Source organism: Gallus gallus, chromosome Z (genome assembly GCF_016699485.2).
Source record: "Gallus gallus isolate bGalGal1 chromosome Z, bGalGal1.mat.broiler.GRCg7b, whole genome shotgun sequence".
NCBI lineage: Eukaryota > Metazoa > Chordata > Aves > Galliformes > Phasianidae > Gallus > Gallus gallus.
Genome location: NC_052572.1, coordinates 5340792 through 5363791, shown reverse-complemented (window position 1 = coordinate 5363791; position 23000 = coordinate 5340792).

Sequence of the window (23000 nt, the reverse complement as noted above, 5' to 3'; positions counted from 1 at the left end):
TTAAAGTCCAGTGCAAAGCCATGAAGTACAGGGAGAGGGGCAGAATTACATGCTAATTGTGCAGCAAGGGAGGACATGATGCCCGGCAATGTAGAAGCGTTAGAGTTTAGCCACAGGGAAACAGTTGGGGGAGGGCATCTCAGGCCCAGGGCCCCTCCTGCAGCCTGCAGGATGGGCTGTAGGTGATACCTGTACACAGCCCGCCAGTCATGCAGACTCCCACCTTGAAGTTCATAACACGCCCACCGTGGCATTAGCTTTAGACTCCCAAAACCGCCCGCTTGTTAAGGCGTTCATGTCATATACTGGCCGGCCGCCTGACTTTTCAGGTCGTCACTCTGTCCCGGTCACCGTGCTTATTGACTCAGGGGCGGATGTCACAGTGATATCTGATGAGGACTGGCCTAAGGAGTGGCCTATGGGGATCTCTCAGGTGATCAGAGGGGTGGGAGGGACCATATCTACTAGACGATCCTCAGCAGAGGTAGAGATTATCATAGTCAACAGGGACGGTTCATTGGAGAGGCTTGCCTTGCTTGTACCACTTATTGCCAAAGTACCGGGGACACTACTAGGACGGTATTTCTTAAACAGTGTGGGTGCATGCATTACAAATTTATAATTAGGGCCACTGTCTGCCAGCTGTCCACTGCATACGCGATTCCACTGCGGTGGAAACGGGACATGTGCCCTGTTTGGGTGGATCAGTGGCCTCTTTCCCTTAGAATCATAGAATTGCTAAGGTTGGAAAAGACCCACAGAATCATCCAGTCCAACCATTCACCCTTCACCAATGGTTCTCGCTAAACCATGTCCCTCAACACAACATCCAAACGCTCTTTGAACACCTCCAGGGTTGGTGACCCCACCACCTCTCTGGGCAGCCCATTCCAGTGCCTGACCACTCTTTCAGAGAAGTAGTATTTCCTAATGTCCAGCCTGAATCTTCCCTGGCACAGCTTGAAGCCATTCCCTCTAGTCCTATCACTAGTCACCTGAGAGTAGAGGCTGACCCCCAGCTCACTACAACCTCCCTTCAGGTAGTTATAGGGAGCAATAAGGTCTCCCCTGAGCCTCCTCTTCTCTAGACTAAACAATCCCAGCTCCTTCAGCCGCTCCTCATAAGGCCTGTGTTCCAGAGCCCTCACCAGCTTTGTTGCCCTCCTCTGGACATGCTCCAGGGCCTCGATGTCTTTCTTACAGTGAGGGGCCCAAAACTGGACACAGTACTCAAGGTGCGGCCTCACCAGTGCTGAGTACAGGGGGATAATTACTTCCCTGTAAGCTTCCCTTGAGAAGCTTAAAGCACTCAGGCAATTAATTTCACAGGAACTTCAATTAGGGCATATAGAACCCTCTCTTAGTCAGTGGAATACCCCAATTTTTGTTATACAGAAGCTCTCCAGCACCTTCTGCCTGTTGCACAACTTGTGCGCGGTCAATGCCCAACTTGTGCCTTTTGGGTTAGAGCAGCAGGGCGGACCAGTACTGTCAGCCATACCCAAGGAATGGCCGTTGGTGGTCATATATCTTAAAGATTGCTTTTTCTCCATCCCTCTTGCAGAAGAAGATCAGGAGGTGTTCGCCTTTATGGTACCGACGCTCAATAACTTAGGCCCCGCTGAAAGATTTCAGTGGCATGTCCTCCCGCAAGGAATGGCGTGCTCCCCTACTATTTGTCAGTTAGTGGTAGGTAGAGTATTGGAATCAGTTAAGAGAGACTTCCTTCAATACATAATCTCACACTATATGGATGAACTTTTGCTTGCCGCCCCTACTGAGCTAGGGTTACAAACGCTTGAGTCACGGGTAGTGGCTACTCTAACTGCTGCTGGGTTCACCATTTCAGAGCAAAAGATACAGAGAGGCCCAGGAGTCGAGTACCTGGGGTATATGTTTGGTCCTGAGATGGTCCAGCCAGTGGGTCTTGTTATTCAACCACACGTTAAGACATTGTGGGATGTGCAGAAACTGGTAGGAGCCCTCCAGTGGGTTCGGGGTGCACTGGGGATACCCCCTCGATTGATGAAGCCCTTTTATGATCAGCTGAAGTGGTCTGATCCGAAGGAACCCCGGGACCTGACTCATGAAATGGCCATAGCTTGGCAAGAGGTCTTACATGCTGTATGGAACATTCGCTCACATGATGGGATCCCACCCAGGCCCCTGAAGCAGCTGTTTGCAGGTGTGAGTCAGGAGCTGCTGCTGTTCTGGGCCACTCTCTCGATGCCAAATCGCAACCATTGTGGTGGCTGTTTTCAGTACAACCCACATGTGCCTACACTTCCTGGCTTGAGATATTGGCGATGTTACTCAGGGAAACCCGATTGCTCTCGGTGCAGGCTCTAGGGAGAGAGCCTGATGTGATACACTTACAGAGTTCATTCCATGATGTACAGCCGCTCCCTGAGATGCTTCTTACAGTGCTAAGAGATTTTGGAGGACTGATAACGTACTCAGACTCCCTGCCCATTTTTGACGTGGCTAAGCCACTTGGTGTCTCCTTGCGGGTGTGTTCAAACCTCTGCTTGAAGGTCCCATGTTATTCACAGATGCATCCTCGAGGACCAGTCAGGGGGCGGTGGTTTGGCAAGATTCTAGTAATAGTTGGCAAACTGCTATTTTCACAGACCGAACAGTCAGCGTGCAGATGCTCAAGGTGATGGCTGTAGCCATTGCGGTGCGCTTTTGGCGTGAGATACCTTGTAACATCGTTACGGACTCTGCTTTTGCAGCCAAACTATTAGCCCGGATGGGTCGGGAGGGCCTCCTGATCACAGAAGCTGCTGGGGTCATACGACCCCTGTTGCTATTTTGCATGTGCGCAGTCACTCTGAGGTGCCAGGCTTTTTTACAACAGGTAACGCGGTGGCAGATAAAGCCGCCAGTATGCAGGTTTTTACAGTTCAAGAAGCCCGTGATCTCCACTCTACTCTTCATATAGGGACCTGTGCGCTCTCTAGGACTTGTTCCATTCCACTATCTGTTGCGCGTGATGTTGTTCAGGCATGTCCTCATTGTAACTCGGCGCCTGTCATAGGGGCCAGGGTTAACCCCCGTGGCCTTGGACCATCAGGTCTGGCAAACAGATTTCACCTGGGAGCCATGTCTATCCCCCTGTCCATGGCTAGCGGTTATGGTAGATTCCTCCTCTACCATCACTGTGGCCACCCAACATGCTAAGCTTCAGTACAGAATCACTGGGCAACCTCTATCGCCATAATTGGCTTGCCCAGTGAGATTAAGATATACAATGGATCGTGTTTCACCTCACACTCAGTGCAGGAATGGCTGGCGGTGTGGAGGATCTCCCACATTACGGGCAACCCTGGTAATTCCCAGGGTCAGGCAATAGTGGAATGTGCCAACCAACTCCTCAAGGATAAGATGCATGTCCTTGGGGAGGGGGAAGGATATAGGGATAGGATGCCTGTTGGTAGGCAGGCTGAGCTCCTGGCGAAAGCCCTCTTCTATGCACTGAACCATTTTGAGCGTGGTGACAGTAAGCGAATGCCAATGCAGAAGCATTGGCAGCCGAAGGTCTTGGGTGAAGGGCCTCCAGAAACCTATTCTCAAACTTCTTTATCAAAATGGAAAGCTTAACTGCATATTTTTAATTGTTCACAGGGCTGTGCTTAGGTAATATATTAAATTATCTGAAATTATTTGCCATAACTTGAGCTCATCATAATTTAAGATTCATTTTAAATACTGTAATTATCTGAAACATAGCGAAGATAAGGTGATTTTCACTTTGAAGACTTATATTTAACTGTTTTAAATGAGCAGTCAAATCCACCAAAAATGTTAAATCTGTGAGCTATTTTTGATCTTTATGTTCTGGCACAAAATTTCCTTTTGTTTCTATAAAAGACTTGATTTCACTTTTCAAAGTGTTCCTCACATTTTACCCCAATTTAGGTGCTTAGCGGCTTCCTTCAGAAAAGTAAATGATCACCCCATAATCAGCATCCATACTTTTAATTAACTCCTAGAACTGGCAATGATTCAGTCCCTTGGACTTCATGAAATTCGCAGCTTTGATGATGGTTTGCATAACATTATCCATTTTTAAAGCTTTTGCACATAAATTTTCTTGATGTCTGATGCAGAGATATTTCAACAAACTTGAGTTCCAGGTGGTAACTGCATCATTTTTTTATATGTCCCCTTTTTTTTTTTTTTTTTTTTTTTTTTACCTACTATCAGTATCTATGCAAGATATGTTGACAAAAGTTTAAGCAAATCACCTGAATGTATATTCTTCCTGCTTCACACAAACAAGAGATTTAGCTGTGTCTTTCAGTGGCACTAAATAAACCTTTTTTTTTCAGTAGCATTACATTCCTTATCAGACTAACAAAAATAGCAAGTTGAACTGTATCGATAGTGTCAGTATTTCCATCTATCACCACAGGTAAAATAAATAAATAAATAAACTAGCAGCTTTACACTCCATTTTATTATTATTATTATTATTTATTTATTTATGATAGATTTTCCTATTTCTTTAGTTCACCTAGCTATAGTCTGGTGAAACAAACTGATTTTAGAAAGATCCATTTTTTTAATCAGGGCACTTTATATATGTCATGTTTTCTATACATACTTTCAATAAGATCCCCAAACTTACCATCCGAAAAAGGTTTTGTTTTTGTTTCTTTTGTTTAGTTAGATTTGCTATTGCATAATTAGCTTTTGTAAGAGTCCATTTGAGTTTTACTTTATTTTAAAATATTTTTGACATTTGATTGAGGTGACAGCCTCTTTCCAGTTCCCCTATTTTGTCTTTACAAAGCATTCCTTGATATGCATTCAGTTGGCAGCATGTTTCTACATACAGTGTCCTTTCATACAGTACTATTTGAAAAGTGATATAATTCTCTTGCCAGTTAAGCATAGAGCCATATTAATTGTCAATACTTCTTTTGTTCCCTGTGTCCTGGTGCTGGGCAGGGCTGTTTGGTGGGGAAGAACAGTCAACATAATGTCACAACAGCTGGGGGCACAAGCCTCAGTGCAAACTGAGCTAGGCTGCATGTGGTCCAAGAGACACGGGTTGGACATGCCTGGGTTAAGGTTTGTATTTCTCAATAAATTAAGACCTCAGTTCCTGTTGGATTTTGCTTGAATTTCTCGTTTGGTCCTGATCTGATTTTAGCTACAGCAGTATAATGACACAATGACTGTTACGCGTTAAGCTTTAACTTAACCTTGTGCAATTGTATAGTTTAACACCTAAAGATCTACATGATTTATGAAGATAATTTAACAAAATAAGTGGTAGATCTGTAAGAAAAGCTTCAGGCTTACAAGAGGAGGAGTGATCAGATTGTCTGAAAACATGGGTAAGTGACCCCCAAATAACCAAAACTGAAGACAAAACCCATAGTTCTTAGCCCAAACTAATTGCATGAGCCAAGATGAAATAGTTGTAGGTGCCCTACTGGCCACATTCCTCATTGTATTGTTGCCCCAATCACCAGGAACCTCTTCTAAACTAGTATATCTCAGATCCACTGTAGTTTTTATTCTCCATTTTGATGAATTCACTTGCTACCATGCTCAGCAGTATGGCCAAGGGCAGGCAGGCTGTCTGCCTTTCAGCAGAACACAGGAAAGAAAAGTACACAATAAAGCATGGGGAAAAAAAACAAGTTATGTAATTCCTCTGAAGATTGTATCCTGTGAAAGAATAATAATGAGATCCTATGCTATATATTATCTCCATTAATGATTATGAAGTAAACATTAAATTTAAATACAAAAATTCTACTCAGAAAATGCATGAAAAGAAAAAAAAAAGTAGAAATAACAAATAAGTTTGGAACATTGTTCAATTTAATATAGACTGTCAGCAAGGAAAAAGTAGTTCATTGAAGCCCAAAGGAAAGTTAGAAAACTGGAAGGAAGGAATATCCTCTGTACTCATGTGATATGGAAAAACAAACACGACAAATCAAAAATAAAACCCAGAAAAATTTCAGAAATCTACATCCTTTAAATTGTTTTTTTTCTTGTTGTTATTTATTTTTATTTATTTCATCTTTATCTTAGATAACACATGTAAAACTGAAGAATTAGCTTTTACAGATTTTGAATAAACTTTTATCATGCATCTTATTCTTTGGGTTTTAGCTTTGTTTATATGAATGCTCTCTATTTATCATTCAAATCATTGTAAATGTATGTAGATTTTAACAGGTAAATTGTATTTAAATGCTTAACTTTGTTACTTTCTTATTACAAGGGAAGAATAAGAGTTTGATTTCTAGAAAAACATCCTAGACCAACAGTTTTTTCTAGAAGACAGTTAAAATCCCTAACTTTGTTCCTATCTTGTAACTTTGTTACACCATAGGAAATCATCAGTGAACATGAGACACTTTATAGGCAAAAAAAAAAAAACAAACAAACAAAAAAAACAAACACTTATGTTATTAAAATGTAGCATTGTGTTTGCTGCTGTTGTTAAATAAAGGAACCATTAGAAGAATGGAATAAAGGAGAGCAAGCATAAAAGTGTTACTAGTTGACAATCATTGACATCACTGGTTTTGAGAAGTAAAGGCAAAACATTCAAGATCATGTTAGAGTTAGAGTTCTTAATTTACTCTGCTAACTGGAATATTGTTGCCTCTGGAAGATAATTTTCTTCCAGTAACTGTGAAATGGAAAACTCAGAAAGTGGGACCGGGGCAGGACCAAGTCTTCTGTATAGCCTAAGGAACACGGGCTCCAAAAAAAAGAATTTTTATTCGAAAAACAACTGGGAGAGGGGGGAAAAAAAAAAAAAAAAAAAAAAAAAAAAAAAAAAAAAAAGTATTATTTGTTATAATCTAGTTTCATATCTGAATGTAGAATTGAGAATGAGCAGGGGGAAATATAGGAACTTGAGTGAGAGAATTTCTTACTAGTTTTTATTTAAATCGGAGAATTTGAGCCTCTTGGGAAACAAAATCTGGTACACTTCCCAGAAGTCACTCGGCCTTGTAGAAATAATTTAAATAAATAAATGTATGATAAACAAAATCTCCTGCTAACCAACACTTTCTCACTAAAACAAGAGCAAGTGTGAGTGAACCGTCAAACATGGCAGGACTTAAGAGTTCTAGGCAGGTCTCCATTTTAGTTTAATATCTACTACATAAGATCTCCAAGAGTTGGATGAGACACATATTCTAGCAATAATGTAAAAATATTTATTCTAATTTATAAAATGCATTCCTAATCAATATGTTCAATTTACTTATTCAGATATTGTTAAAAAAAAAAAAAACTGTTTCATTCATTATTTATTTATTCAGCACTTTGTCAGTATTATATTTAGATTAGTTGTTTGATTTAGAAATTCACATTCTAAATTTCAGCTGCTGAGTTCCTTCTGAAACTTCTTATTCACACAGAACATGTTCAGGACATTAATGTTCTTATGTTATGATATTATTCGTCTGCTTTAGTGATGTAAGTTTCTCATTCTTGGCTGAAGAGAAATGGTTTCCCAAACTTCTGACATTACGCTCTTTTGTCACAAGGACAGGTGTTGGAAAGGAAAGAAGGGAGGTATAAGAATAGGCAGTAGAACTGAAGATCCTGCATATCTAGCTTCCATTGGTCATGGCCAGTGTGAAGGTTATTCTAGGTGACAATGAAACTATTTCCCCCTCTCAGTCTAGATTTCTTTCTGTCCTTCCTCATTTGAACAAAATACACTTCCAGCAAAAGGCAGAATAGATTTCAAATTAACTATTTTAAGTCTTAATTTTTCAATTTTCCTTTGTTTTGAGACCCAAAATACCCCATTAACATTTTTAGAGATATAATCTTTGTTTCCTTTGAAGAAAACTATATTAGAAGATCTGAACTGTCATCAGCTAATAGAGACTGGGCTGTTGAGCTCTGTTAGATAAAAATTTATTTCTTACTCCAGTCCACTAAAAATGAGAACTCCAATACCAACTCTTTGTAAGCTATCTTTGCTTGGAGGAAAAAAGAAGTTATTTTCTTACTCCTTATCATATCCATCATATTTGCAATTTGGTTTGTCACTTTCTGTGCAAAACCTGGAAATATTTACTTGTTAGCAGATAAGAGGGGTTTTTTTGTTTGTTTGTTTGTTTGTTTTTCTTTCACAGGAGATAAATTCACCAAGAGAAAGGAAAGCTAAGGACAATCTAGCTCATGGGATCAAGGTCAGTGTTTTCTGGCTATTTCTCAGTACCTCATGAGAAGAAGAGAAAGTCCAGCAGCAGTACTTTGCAGCACATTTCTCTCCTGAATCTTCTGAGGAACAAAGCTGTCATCTTGACCCACTGATATACCCTGAGGACTAGAGTTAAAACTAGAGCTCAGGCTGTTGGAAATCAATTAAAACCTCAGATCTGCAATGGTAACTTGATCTAACAATATTAGGAAAAGCCAGAATTTGTCTGGAAGTAAAAACCACCCATAGTCCTTTCTGTTTTTCTCCAAAAGCCAGAAGCATCTCAGAGAAATTTGCATGTTATCAATTCAATATATTGTGCAAAATTGTGCAAACAAATGTGTATCTGAGGATAGCTTTCAGTCATGACTGTCCTTCCAAAGCAAGGGAGAAGGATCAGAAAATCATGTTCTCTTTGGAGGAAGTAATATAAATAATAGAAACAATAAAAGATGGAGAAACATTAGCCTCTAAACTCATCTTAAGTCAAAGGAAGAGTAAGGTGAAAAAAGAAAAATAAAAAATAAAAAATGGAACAATGAACCTTCTGTCAACAGTTTCTGTCCTTTGCTTCTTCAGCATCATCATCTTGTTATTGCCAGCATTTCTTAATTTGTGTTTATATCTTGAGGGGACAAGAAAGAAAATTGTGTGTAAAAATTTAACAATAAAGGTAGTATTTATTTAATTCATCACAAATACATTGGTTCCTCTTTGAAACCTATGTCTTCATGTATCCTCAGTATAGTACCTACCCAGTTGGGCAAAAAGAGTCAGTGCGGTGTACGGGGAAAAAGTCCAAGTGAACACCACTCTATTGCGCAAAGACACATGTGCAGATAATAGTGTACATGCAGTATGCAACTAAGTGTACTCCAGTCAGTTGGATGTGTAACCGGAATACATTCAAATGCAAAACAAACAAACAAACAAACAAACAAAAAAAGAAAGAAAAACATGTTTTCTACAAGAATTTTCTTTGTTTCTTTCTTTGGGTTCCTCCTCCTCCTTCCTTCAGCTCTCTTCAAAAGCGATAAAATGTTTTGATTTGGTTTGTTTTTTTTTTTCCTCCAGACCCACAGGCTTTATACTTTTATGGTCATACTGACGTGAGGAAATCAGACCCTATAGCCAGTAAGGATATAGAGCAGGCATGTATTTATTGGTGACGCGCATACACCCTGGTGCAAGGGGGATCGCTCCACCTAACTTGCACACTCTCAGAAGAAATCATGCTATAGATATAGGTCGAACTAATACATAATCAATAGTTGACAGGAATTCGGATACATATTCATTACATTCCCAAGAGCCCATTAGCATGCAGTCCCTCCCCCCCTTGCATGTGCGTAGTAGGTCGTGATGATGAAGGCTCATAGTCTTCCTCGCGAAGGCTCGTAGTCTTCCTCACTGCAAACTTCTGACCCTGAAGGCGGGGGCATCCCCTGAACCGGTTTCAGCTTGCCCTGTAGACATCTAATCACCTCCCTGCCAAATGTTTTCGAGATGCTCTCCAGTCCTTATCTTTATGGCCTTCATCCTCCTTGTTATTCCAGACCTAGTGTCTGTGAAAGTGCTTGGAATTCCTTGTTTTCTAACACTCTCTACCTAAACTATCTCTATTTGCCTCTTATTTCTACTTTGTGAAGCTACTTTCCCTTTTCTCTCTCAATAACTGCAGGGTCCTGTTCTCACTCTTCAATACAAATAGCCTAAGTTTTCAGTGTAAATCAAAATGCATAATATCAAAATATGAGGCAAAAGCACATTTTATGACACTTAAAATGACCTTTCAAAACCAAAGTCCTGGTGATTCTCAGGTAATGATTTCCATTGCTGCACTGCTGCATTGTAGTGATTACAATTTCACTATAGGTCAGAATGCAGGAGAAGCACACAAGCAGGAATGCAGTTTATACATAATTCCCAGTAAAGCTGCCAAGTCTCTTTGAGCTGAAAATGTTCTTCAGCTTGCCTCAGGGGGATACAGGAAATTATCTGAAATCTAGGTAGTGTAACAGGGTAGCAAAAGATATTTTTCACATACTATTATTTTTAAAAAATAAGTCTCTGATACAACAGTGACTTCTGCTCAAATGGACTCTGGTCCCTGGCTTGAGATCTATAGCAGTCAGTGTAGCTTTGGCTGTATTACCTGCCTGAGAGCAAGTTTTGCTTATAATCTGCATGACTCACAGATTCTAAAGACAGAAGAGACAATGAGATCATTAAAAATGACTTTCTGAAAATCTCAAGTCTTTATTTCCAATAGAATATCTTCACATCAAAACTAAAGGAAGGCTTTCCTGTTTTTATCTGCCTATTTCTCTTCTTTTTCAAATATTGGTCAAAACTTAACGACTTCAAGAAATGTTTATTCTTCCAGAGAGACACTCAAGCTTGATTTAGAGGCATAAAGAGAAAAAATAATTCACTTTTTTTTTTTTTTCCCTAAACAGTTTGTTCCAGTGCTCAATCTCCCTCACTGTTAAAAAATACTGTGCTTTATTTCTACTTTATTTCTAATTTGTCTAGCTTCATTTGCAGAAATCATCTCTTGTTATGCATTGCTCTGCTAGATAAAGGAGCTTTTTAGTAGTTAGTGATATCTGCCTATGAAGGTACTCAGACATTGTAAACAAATCACCTCTCAATCTTCTTCTTGATAAGGTAAAAAGGTAAAGCTCATTTGGTGTCTCACTGTAAGGAATTACCCATAACTCTTAAATATTTTTTTTTTGCAATTCCTTTCTACATCTTCCTTATTTTTCATAATTGATGTAGAAAGATGAGCATTAAGTATTAAAAAAAAAAGAAGAAAAAAAGAAAAAAAAGTCTGTTTTAGCTGCATCAAAAATAAATATTAAACCAGTACCTATTCCTACTCATCTGTTTAGACAAACAGAAGTATGATGTTTTTTTCATCATAACTTCAACTTGGAGGATTTGCATAAGGTGGGTTGTCCAGTATAGCCGCTAGAAGTCCTCTTTGGTCTGTTATTCATTTGTTAGAATTACATTTGTTTCTTTACATTATAGATGAAAGAAGCTGAAGATTTTAATGCACATCTTGTTAAAGGGCTTTTGCTGGAGTGGTACACTCTTCAGTTAATAAATAAATAATTAAATAAAAGTTTTAAAGAAAAAGAAATAAGAACTAGGAACTTGGAAATATTTGAGAGAAAATTCTAGTGTAAATTCACTGCATCAAATGAATGAAAATATGTGAAATATTAGAATAATAAAATCTTTAGAATGGTGACCAAATTTGAGTGGTTTGCTTATATTTCATTTTCTTATTGCCATATAGTTAAACGCAGTGCAGGAATTACTTACACTCAGCCATCTATAATTTAAGTAAATGTCTACAGTAGTCATCAAACAACCTTCTGAATGAATAGTAAGACAGATACTCTCCTGGAAAAATCATCCTGCTATCTTAAACACTAATTTAGAATGGGATGAATGGACATCTAAAGATGCTTACCACTTACTATTTACCAATTTGTTTAACATTATTATCTTACATTAACTGTCTGATTTTAAGATGGCTAAAGTTAGGCAAGGTGAATCTCATTTTTCTGGCTTAATGCCTCAGTGAACAACTAAAAGTAACATTTATTGGTACAGAGATGTTTGCTATGTAGTAAAGGGTGATTTGAGGCATGAAATGTGTTTAAAGTGTTCTCATAACTGAAAGGAACTATTTTACTCTGTGAATTCATAAGTGGTTAATGTTTTTAAGGACAAAAAAAAAAAGAAATAGTGTTTAATTTCAAAACAGAGAATGTCTTTACTACATTATAAAAAATGGAAAATTTCAGTTACCTGAAACATTGTAAAATCAGTGGTCATCATATCTGCTGAGAATTGCAAGATATTCACTATTGGTTCTTCAGAGAAACGAAAGAGAAGAGAAGAGAAGAGAAGAGAAGAGAAGAGAAGAGAAGAGAAGAGAAGAGAAGAGAAGAGAAGAGAAGAGAAGAGAAGAGAAGAGAAGAGAAGAGAAGAGAAGAGAAGAGAAGAGAAGAGAAGAGAAGAGAAGAGAAGAGAAGAGAAGAGAAGAGAAGAGAAGAGAAGAGAAGAGAAGAGAAGAGAAGAGAAGAGAAGAGAAGAGAAGAGAAGAGGTTTGGTTGAAAGAGAGCTACAAAGATCAAGTCTAATTGCCTGACTACTTCAGGGCTAACAAAAAAGTTAATGTACATTACTGAGAAAAATTATCCAGTTGCTTTTTGTACTATCAGAGGCTTGGGGCATCAATCACCTCCCTAGAAAGCTTCTTCCAGTGTCTTCTTTAACCTTACGGTAAATAAATTATTCTAATGTTCAGTCCTAACCTCTCCTGGTGTAGCTTTGTGTCTGTCTCATGAGTCTTGTCTTCAGTTTCTGAGAGTAGATCCTGGAATCTCCCCCTACTTTCCGTTGTCAGGAAGCTGCTGAGATCAAAGAAGTCACCTCTCAGTATCCCTTTCTTCACACTAGATGATAGAAGTGTCCTCAGTCTCTTTTCACAAGACATACCTTGCAGTTCTGTTACCATTTTTCCTGCCCTCCTTTGAATACACTAAAGGATCTTAACTCTATTTTATATTTTGGAGCCCAGAATTGCACAAATTATTAAAGGTTATGTCCCGTCAGTGCTAAACATGGTGTGAAATGTTCCTCTTTTTATCATCAGGATATGTTGTGTTTAATGCATCCTGAAATGCAGTTTGCTGTCTTGGGTGCCAGGGTACATGATGTCTCCAACTGTCTCCAGCTGAGTACCAACTCATGTCAGTAAATCATGAGGCCTAGATAGAAGAAAATTTGTCCAAATTTTCCTATGAAAAGTGAAGATTTTATGATCTAAATAACACAGTTCTAGGGTGATTTTGATTCATCTTCTTTTAGATGAAGAATAGCTGAAATATTATGAACAGTTTGCAGAGCGCTTGTTTCAAATGTCTGAAAGAAACCAATATTTCACTTAAAACAAACAAGCAAACAAACAAACAAACAAAATACAACAAAGAAACCCAATCCTATGATCAGCTCTCAGATTTAGATTTCTTGCATTTTGATTATCATCAAATGTAAATCTTTGATTAGTTGTCAGTCACAACTTGCTTTGTATTCCTAACCTCTAAGCTGTTTCTATTGTGTACAGCAAGACATGTGCATTTTCTGAAAGTTCTGATTATACGAAGAGGAAACAAATGAAGAAAACACATTATTTTTCTTGAAAAAGTTGAACTGGACAAATTTGAAGTGTCAGTTTACAATAGGTACTAGGATGCAGATATGTTTTTTAGAAAAGAAAATGCATAATTCACATTTTGATAACTTCGTAGAAGAGATAAACAGGATACTTATTGCATGAGTAAATATAAAATCATTTACTTCTGAATAACAACAAATATATCTAATATTAGAGATAAGTCTGTTCTGCACACAAGGGTAATTGCACTTCAATTTAGACATTTTAAAAAATTGACATCTACTCTAGACATCTACTCTATATCAAATATGGGAAATTTTTCATATTTCATCACAAATTTCTCTTGGATATAGTAATAAAACACAAATTTCAAATGTTGTTATTTGCCACTCCTCTCCCAGTGGGAGATGTCAAGAATATTATTATGGTACTTATGCATATAACACATACATATCACACTATCACTGTAGCAGAATCATACCAAGAAATTTTTTTATATAAAGTACTATGATATGAATGAGTTGCAGTGGAAAATGTTGCTAGTTTAGGAACAGAGAAGAAGAAAAACTGTAGTATTGCTATGTTGGATGTAGTATTAAAAGAAATTTTTTTCATTGTGAAAAAAAGTATATATATATATGTATATATATATATATATATATATATATTTTTTTTAACATAACATTTTCCACTGCTACTGTTCTCATTTAAAGCCTGGAGGAAAAAAATATTTATATCTATATATATATAGTCTGTTTTTCTTCCTTCCTTCCTTCTTTTTTTTTTTTTTTTTTAAGATTATTTTTCTGCATTCTCCTTAAAAAAAACAATCTTATGAAATCTTTTCTTATTCCACAACTTTCTGAGACACATACAGTCTTCACAGGCAGCAAGAACAAATACAAAGAAACAAACAAACAAAAAAAGAATTAGATAGATGTAAGTACATTATGTTAATTAAAATCTAAATTCTTGAGGTCACAAGGAAGTCATCAAACCTACCAGCCTCTTAAGTATCTCTTTCAGATACCAGTCATAGAATCACAGCATCATAGAATGTCCTGGGTTGAAAAGGACGGCAATGATCATCTAGTTTCCCCCACTCCTGCAATGCGCAGGATAGCGAACCAGTAGACCAGGCTGCCCAGAAAACACAACTTTTTGGCTATAATGCATCCAAGGATGGGGTATCCACAACCTCCCTGAGCAACCTGTTCAAGTGTGTCACCACTCTCTGTGTGAAAAACTTCCTCCTATTATCTAGTCTAAACCTCCCCTGTCCCAGTTTAAGACCATTCACCCTTGTTCTATCACCATCTATCCTCACAAACAGCCATTCTCCCTCCTGTTTATATGCTCCCTTCAAGTATTGGAAGGACACAATGAGGTCTCCCCGGAGTCTTCTCTTCTCCAAGCTAAACAAACCCACGTCCCTCCACCTTTCTTCATAGGAGAGGTGCTCCAGCTCTCTGATCATCTTCAAGGCCTGCCTCTGGACCCCTTTCCAAGAGCTCCACGTCCTTCCTGTACTGGGGGCCCCACGCCTGAATGCAGTACTCCAGATGGGGCTTCACAAGAGCCGAGCAGAGGGGGACAATCACTTCCCTCTCCCTGCTGGCCACCCCTTTTTTAATGCAGCCCAGGACACAGTTGGCCTTCTGGGCTGCAAGCCCACACTGCTGGCTCATGTCCAGCTTCTTGTCCACCATGACCCCCAAGTCCTTCTCCGTAGGTCTGCTTGCAAGGAGATCTTTCCCCAGTTTGTACACGAGTTTGTATAAATAGCTGGGATTGCCCCAACCCAAGTGCAGCACCCTGCACTTGGCCCTGTTGAACCTCATTAGGTTTTCATGGGTCCACTTCTCCAGCCTGTCCAGGTCCCTCTGGATGGCTTTCCTTCCTTCCAATATATCGACTGCATTGCTCAGCTTGGTGTCATCTGCAAACTTTCTGAAGGTGCACTCGTTGCCATCGTCTATGTCATTGATGAAGATGCTGAAGAGCACTGGTTCCAAGACCAACCCCTGTGGGACACTGCTTGTGACCGGCCTCCACCCTGATACAGAACCATTAATCACAACCCTTTGGCTGCATCCAGCCAGCCAGTTCCTAATCCACTGAACAGCCCATCCTCCAAATCCACACCTCTCCAATTTAGAGAGAAGGATGTGGTGAGGGACCATGCCAAAGGCTTTGCAGAAGTCCAGGTAGATGACATCCACCACCCTTCCCCCATCCACCGAAGCCATTCACTCCACCATAGAAGGCCACCAGATAGGTCAGGCACGATCTGCCCTTGGTGAAGCCATGATGGCTGTCTCGAATCACCTCTTTGTCTCATACGTGCCTTAACATAGCTTCTAGGAGGATCTGCTCCACGACCTTCCCAGGCACAGAGATGTCTTTCCAGGCATAGAGGTGGACTGAGAATCAGCCTCCTCTTTTTACACATCCTGCCCATTAATTGCTTTACCACATATTTTATTTTTGTTTAACTTTATCTTTCTACACATAGAAGTCTACAGCCTTTTTCCATTTTTGGTGCATGCCTGTTTCGTGTATTTGTGGATGGTCATTATATATAACCAGCAGGGTTTTCGAAGAATGCCTATTATCACATGAACTTGATAACATGTCTGTGGCAGAATTACAAAAATAATAGCTGAAAGGAATGCATTTGGCAAAATGTATTTGGATTTTAGTAAATTTGATGCAGAGTCTCAAAAAAATATTTTAAATTGGCTGATATAAACTCAGATTAATGAACTGAAAACTAAGTGAACACCTATGAAACAAGAGTAACGGTAAGGTGCACTAAAATGAGATGTCTGGGATTCAGAAGGCCAGTCAATATTGAACACCTTCATTAAATCTTCATTTAGTTGTAATGGAAGGTTGTACAAAGAGAAATATTATGTAGTTTAAATATAGTAAAAAAAATGTTTGGGAGATGAAAACTATGCCATACAAGGAACTATAATTGATTTATGCCTTTATTTTCATGTGAATATAATATATATTACTGTTGAAGGAGACTGAATGTAATCATTCTTATGCACTCTTCCTTTTCCTTCTTTTTCTGAGTATACTGGATATTATATACTTATGTATTAAGCATTATATGTTGAATGTTACTCTGATAGTGCCTCAGGTTGACTGAGTTTCATCCTAAATTTTTGCCTAGTTTTTTAACCCTAAAATCATAGAATCACAGAATAATTTGAGTTGGAATGGATCTTCAACAGCCATCTAGTCTAACTCTCTTGAATTGAGCAGGGATATCTACGCAAGAAAGAACTAAAAAAAAGATCTTTTAAATGGGAGAAAAATCTAGATTTAATTGATATAAAATGTTGTTCTGCTATTTTCTCTGGGATTAAAGCATGACAGACCAATCCGTAAATATCTGGGTCATTGAGGACTTTGTCAAAGACGGATTAAATATTTACCTTTCTCAGTTGTAGTAGATTTTGCCTGCTTGCTTAAGCTTTCCATATGTGATAGAGAGAGTCTTGCAAGCACATTGCCCAGATATCTCTGCAGCCTTGGAAGCAGAATATCTTGGTGTATGTTGTTACGTGGGTCAAGATTTTTCTCTTAAATTACTGTAGTGCTTTAGTTCATTTCTGTCGTAGCCATATATGTTTTCTTGGATGAATGGAAAAGTAGATAATTTCACCCATTATGATACAGTATATGACCACCTGGGCTCAGAATTTACATAAATACATAACAATGATTATAAAATATTATTGTGCTCTATTACTGTTTTATGTATAATGGTCTTAAGTCAATCTAAAGAGTTTTGCAGCATAAGATAAGTGATTTGTAAATGCTTCTGGTTAGCAATATTTCTTTTCTCTTAGCAATCTTTGAGCAATCCTCATGCCCCACTTTTCTGTTTTTTCTCTTTCTCATATTAAATTGTAAGCTCTTTCCAACAGGGCTTGTTCATTTGCATTTGCTCTATAATGTGAATGTCATGCTTGAGAGATACTGACTCTTCTGGTATACGAGTGCTAGATACAAGCACTGTCTCCGCTAGATGTACCTGAATTGAACTGTCAAATGGTAAATAATTTCTGTGGCAAGTATGTTAACTGTGAGTGGCAAAGAAGCCCTGGAGATTGACGAATAATAAACAACAGCTCTTCTTTCTTTGTTAGCAGCATGTCCTTGTTCTCTTGTTCTCACGCTGGGCAGATGGTAAGCATTGAGGGTAGATTCTACAATTCTCTTACGTGGATGGAGATGTCTTCACATGTGGAGACTTAACATTAGTTTAGTGTTTATGTTAGTGTAAGACACTTTTTCAACAGGACTGAGAATCAGCCTCCTTTTTCCATTTGCCATACGTTTTTAACGGACAAAGAAAATTGAAATGAGAGCTGATCAGATCATGATATTATTTCTCTACAAATTCTGAACATCTAATTTCAGACGCCACTGAGATTTGATGAAAAACAAAAGAAAGAAGCTTTCTGGCAATATTGATAAAATATGAACAATTATCTCTGTGACTTTTCTTTCCAAATATTCCATTACCTATTTCATGAAGTTGCTGACTCTTAGTGGGCATAATTTGAGTTTATTTGTAAATGTGTTTATGTTTGTCAAGAATCAATAGGGAAGACACTCTACCCATTACCAGTGAGTGATTCAGATGATTATTAGTCTGCTTAGGTATCAATAAACTGACAGTAATAAACTGAAGAGTAACTTGCTGCCAAAAAAAGATTAAGGATGAATATTGCTCTGAATTAATTTCTGACAAAGAGGTGGTCAGCACTGGGTTTTGATTCTACAGAAATGTTATGCATGACCATATAAAATATACATAATCACCAAAGTTTTCCACCTATATGAATGTGGTGATTACTTGATTACTTAAATTAGTACAATCAATGTCTGATTTTCTATGTGTCTGTGGATCACACTTATTCATTTTATCTACTTGCATTGGCATCTACTTTCATTGGCAATGAACCATGGTGCTCTAATGATATTAATGAAAAAGAAATTGAATATTGTGATTGAAAAATGGTCTCCAGCTTTGAAAATAAACATATCTGCTTTGCTTGGATACTTATTTTTGTTATCTGTTGGAGACCATTATCCACTCACAACATCCAATTCCAGTGGAATTATTGGTAAAATCTTGTCTTCATTTCCAGCAATCAAAGGACATTTGAGCTTAAGCTGTTTGGAACAAACAAAGTCATGTGAAAGTAAGGATCAATGAAGCAAAAATAGTTGTAATTTTTTCCCAAACTCTAAAATAAATTTTACTGTCATGGAAAGAAGTTTTTATAGTAATTTAGCATTTGGTACTCAATAGTTCTCGTATTTGAAACCTATTACCGAAAAACAAACAAACAAAAACAACAAACAACATCAACAACAAACTCCTCCTTTCATTCTGTAGATGTGCAAATCTTTAATTTAGTTGCATATTGAGTTCTAAGAAGCATGAAAACCCAACAGGTCTGTAAAAGCCACCCTGAGGTCTTACTGGCCCTTTATATTAGTGTCAACTTTATAAAAAACAGCATGAGTATAGCCTCAAATCTAGTGTAATATCACTGTGAATCCTCTGTTTTAAGGCAGCTAGTATTAGCATATAAAATCTGTGTATAAATTACTCATTCTTAAGAGACGAGAAATTCATAAGATGAGAAAGATTTTGCTCCCGGGTTGTGTTTATCCATGTAAAATAGAGTAAAATTTAGAAGAATCTAAATCAACAAGCTGAGTTTGGCCATCTAATGGAAATAGCGCCTGTATTAGGCGCTTTCCTTTCCTTTCCTTTCCTTTCCTTTCCTTTCCTTTCCTTTCCTTTCCTTTCCTTTCCTTTCCTTTCCTTTCCTTTCCTTTCCTTTCCTTTCCTTTCCTTTCCTTTCCTTTCCTTTCCTTTCCTTTCCTTTCCTTTCCTTTCCTTTCCTTTCCTTTCCTTTCCTTTCCTTTCCTTTCCTTTCCTTTCCTTTCCTTTCCTTTCCTTTCCTTTCCTTTCCTTTCCTTTCCTTTCCTTTCCTTTCCTTTCCTTTCCTTTCCTTTCCTTTCCTTTCCTTTCCTTTCCTTTCCTTTCCTTTCCTTTCCTTTCCTTTCCTTTCCTTTCCTTTCCTTTCCTTTCCTTTCCTTTCCTTTCCTTTCCTTTCCTTTCCTTTCCTTTCCTTCCCTTCCCTTCCCTTCCCTTCCCTTCCCTTCCCTTCCCTTCCCTTCCCTTCCCTTCCCTTCCCTTCCCTTCCCTTCCCTTCCCTTCCCTTCCCTTCCCTTCCCTTCCCTTCCCTTCCCTTCCCTTCCCTTCCCTTCCCTTCCCTTCCCTTCCCTTCCCTTCCCTTCCCTTCCCTTCCCTTCCCTTCCCTTCCCTTCCCTTCCCTTCCCTTCCCTTCCCTTCCCTTCCCTTCCCTTCCCTTCCCTTCCCTTCCCTTCCCTTCCCTTCCCTTCCCTTCCCTTCCCTTCCCTCTTTTCGATATTTTGTTACATTTATTTCTTAAAAAAAAAAAAAAAAAAAAAAAAAAAAAAAAGCCATACAAACACCTGTGCCTGTTTCCATTCCATGCTATTTTGTTACAGATTTCTGTTTATTATTTAGGAATCCAAGTGTCAAGTATAGACAAGTATAACTACCACAACATCAACTATTTTTATTAATAGTAAAAGAATGATCAGATAAAATGCTGAAAGGTCAATAAAGAGAAAAAAGAAATCACATCTGTGTTTTATATTTCACCTCGACATATGGTTTATCATCAAACTTTCAAATCTTTTTTTTTTTTTTTTTTGACAGAAAAAAAATTATTGATTTTTCACTTGTGTTTTAGCAAGGACTATTTATTCTAAAATATGTGTCTGGGTTTTTCCAATAATTTGCCAAAAAGTGCCTAATTCCCTTTGCAATGGACCAGCACTTATATCTGCAATTCACATATGAAGACAGATAGAATAAGCCATTTGAATTCTGAAAATATTCCTCTGGCCTATCTTGGGCTTGCAGTTGAATTTCTCTCTTCAAGAATTCTCAAGCCATAGCAAATAATAACTAACAAATGCATCCCATTTACACTAACAAATGGACAGATCGTTCATCTCTGGGAGCCTGTGCACATGGACTATTTAAATTGTCTTCACTTGATATTATAAGAAATATCATTCTTAATTCATTTGGCATTTCATTATTTTAGTTCTCCTAAATAAATGAATTCTGAAAGGTTACAGTAGAGATTCCTATCAAACATCTTATCTGGCAATGAACAGAGAATGAGAAAAAGCTGCCTATGTACATTGTAAACTCTAATCTAAATGTGTCATTAGACTGTGAACAAGTTGTTAATGTCGTCCTTGAATGCGACCTTGTGCTGAAGACTTGTAGAAGGTAGCACTGCAGTCTTTATCTGAACTGGCTTCCAAGTTCATTCATTCTATGTCTACTTTTGGTAAATCATTTCATTTTAATGTATGTATTCCAATCAATCTATGTATAAAAAGGTGTTTCAAAACGGCTTTGGTAAAAGGGCTTAAAATAAAGGAAATACCTTCTGGAAGAGTTCGTAAAAAATATGTATGCAGAAGCATCTAATGATAATTCAGGTGGAGAAAGGGGATTGTGAAGTCAGTCTCAGGTGTTCTAAGTGTAACACTATGGTTGTTTTCTCTCTGACTTGAATTCATATAGTCTGCGGTTTTCTTTTCTTTGTTATGCTGGCAAGGAAAAATTCAGGTTTTAGTACTTCAATTTCCCTTCTGTGAAATAGGGGATGATATTGCATTTCCTCATATGGCAGTGTTGGGAGTTTGATTATACATGAAAACCCTATTTTTGAGAGTAGTGGGGGAAATAGTATTTAGACGTGTTTTAGAAGTGCTTAAATATATCATATAGAGGCAAAGAAAGACATGCTAATATTTGAGTTTTGGTGTATTGCGTGAAGAAACATGATGCCTTCCACTGACAAAGTTTCATCAGTGATAACCATCTTTAAAACCATCACAACTAAACAAACTAGTAGATTATGATTTCTAGATGTCATGAACCCCGTTCTCGATGTGGACTCTAGGCAGTGATTGGTAGAAATGTTATAGAGTACATTACACCTAGAAACAAAGCATAATTAGCAGAGGGAAATGAATTTCTGCAACAAAACTCATTCAGTCTTTCTTTCTTTCTCATTTGCTTCCCCCCCCCCACCCCCCTTTCTGTTGTGAAGCATTTTTTCCTTGACATGCCTGACAGTCAGGGCCAAAGCTTTCAGAAATCAAATGTGAACTCATTTTGAAATACCAGCAGCGTTTGAATTTTAAATTAACCTATTTACAATGAAACTATGCCTGCTGATTGCCATCATCTTCAGGAAAATTAACAGTAACGATCATTGGTGTCATAATGCAATTTCCCCACAAAAATCACATAGGCTTCATTACTGTTTACATAAATTGTCATAAATACCAATTATAGCTGAACATAAAGTGTAATGCTCTTTTTTTTAATCATAATCACACAATTGTTCTTCTAATTCATATGCTGGGGGAATAGGGCTTTGATTCAACCTTTGTTGTGAAGGAAACGTTTTGCTAGTAGTTAGTTTTGATGTAAGTGCTTGTTGGCTTGTTTTCAAATCCTCTTACCCTGCCTTTTCCTCTACCCATTTGGATCATTTAGTCCTTGTCCCTGGTTTGTTTTGCCCTCTAATACACCAAGAGGAACATGTAGGCATGCTAATAGCAGATGGAGGAAATGTGCTGCTGTGTCCTCTGGACAATGGACATCGGGCTACACAGGAATAAGTATTTCCAGTGGGGATTTACAACATCATTTTGAGCAATTATGTAGAAGACCCCATAAAGGAATAATGTAATAATAAACCTGTTAAAAACAGAAAATTGTTGCACCAATTTCTATTTCGTCATAAGTCAGCAGAACAAAGAGCTGATAAAGGGAACATGTTAAAAAAAAAAAAAAAAAAAGACAGAAGAAAGGTTCTGACTTTATTTTTAGCATGTTGTTTGTTACACATATTTTTGAGTAACTACTTTGTAAATGTTGTTTATGTACTATATGGAACACAGGGTAACTGCTGTGAGATCACAGGATAATTATCTTGCTATTTCAGCTTTCCAGCTAGAACAGTGAGAGTTGAACCCAGCCGTGCTACCAACCAACAAATGCCTTCAATTTCCACAGTACGTGTACATAATCATGTATTTAATATGAATACATATATGAACATATGTGTGTGTATGGACAATGAATCACAATATAAAAAGTAAATTATTGATTAGAGTTACTCAAAGAATATATCTTATTGAAATAACTGTTCTTCCTCTTCTATACCCTACTGTCTGCTGGCAAATAGGAATGTCGCACAATCTGAAATCATGAGCCTTGAATTGAACATGCCAAATCAAATGACTTCATTGTAGCAAGATAATCTGGAATAGAAGTAACATGCCAGTTTTTAATAGAGAGTAAGGTCATCAGGAGTCCCAGTAAGAAACCTGATACTGATGCTAGTCTGGGCTTCTGAGAAAATAAATCTGTTCAGAAAAAACTACAAAATCTGCCTTGGTGGTTTTGTAAAGCTCAGTGGCAGTCCATAATTT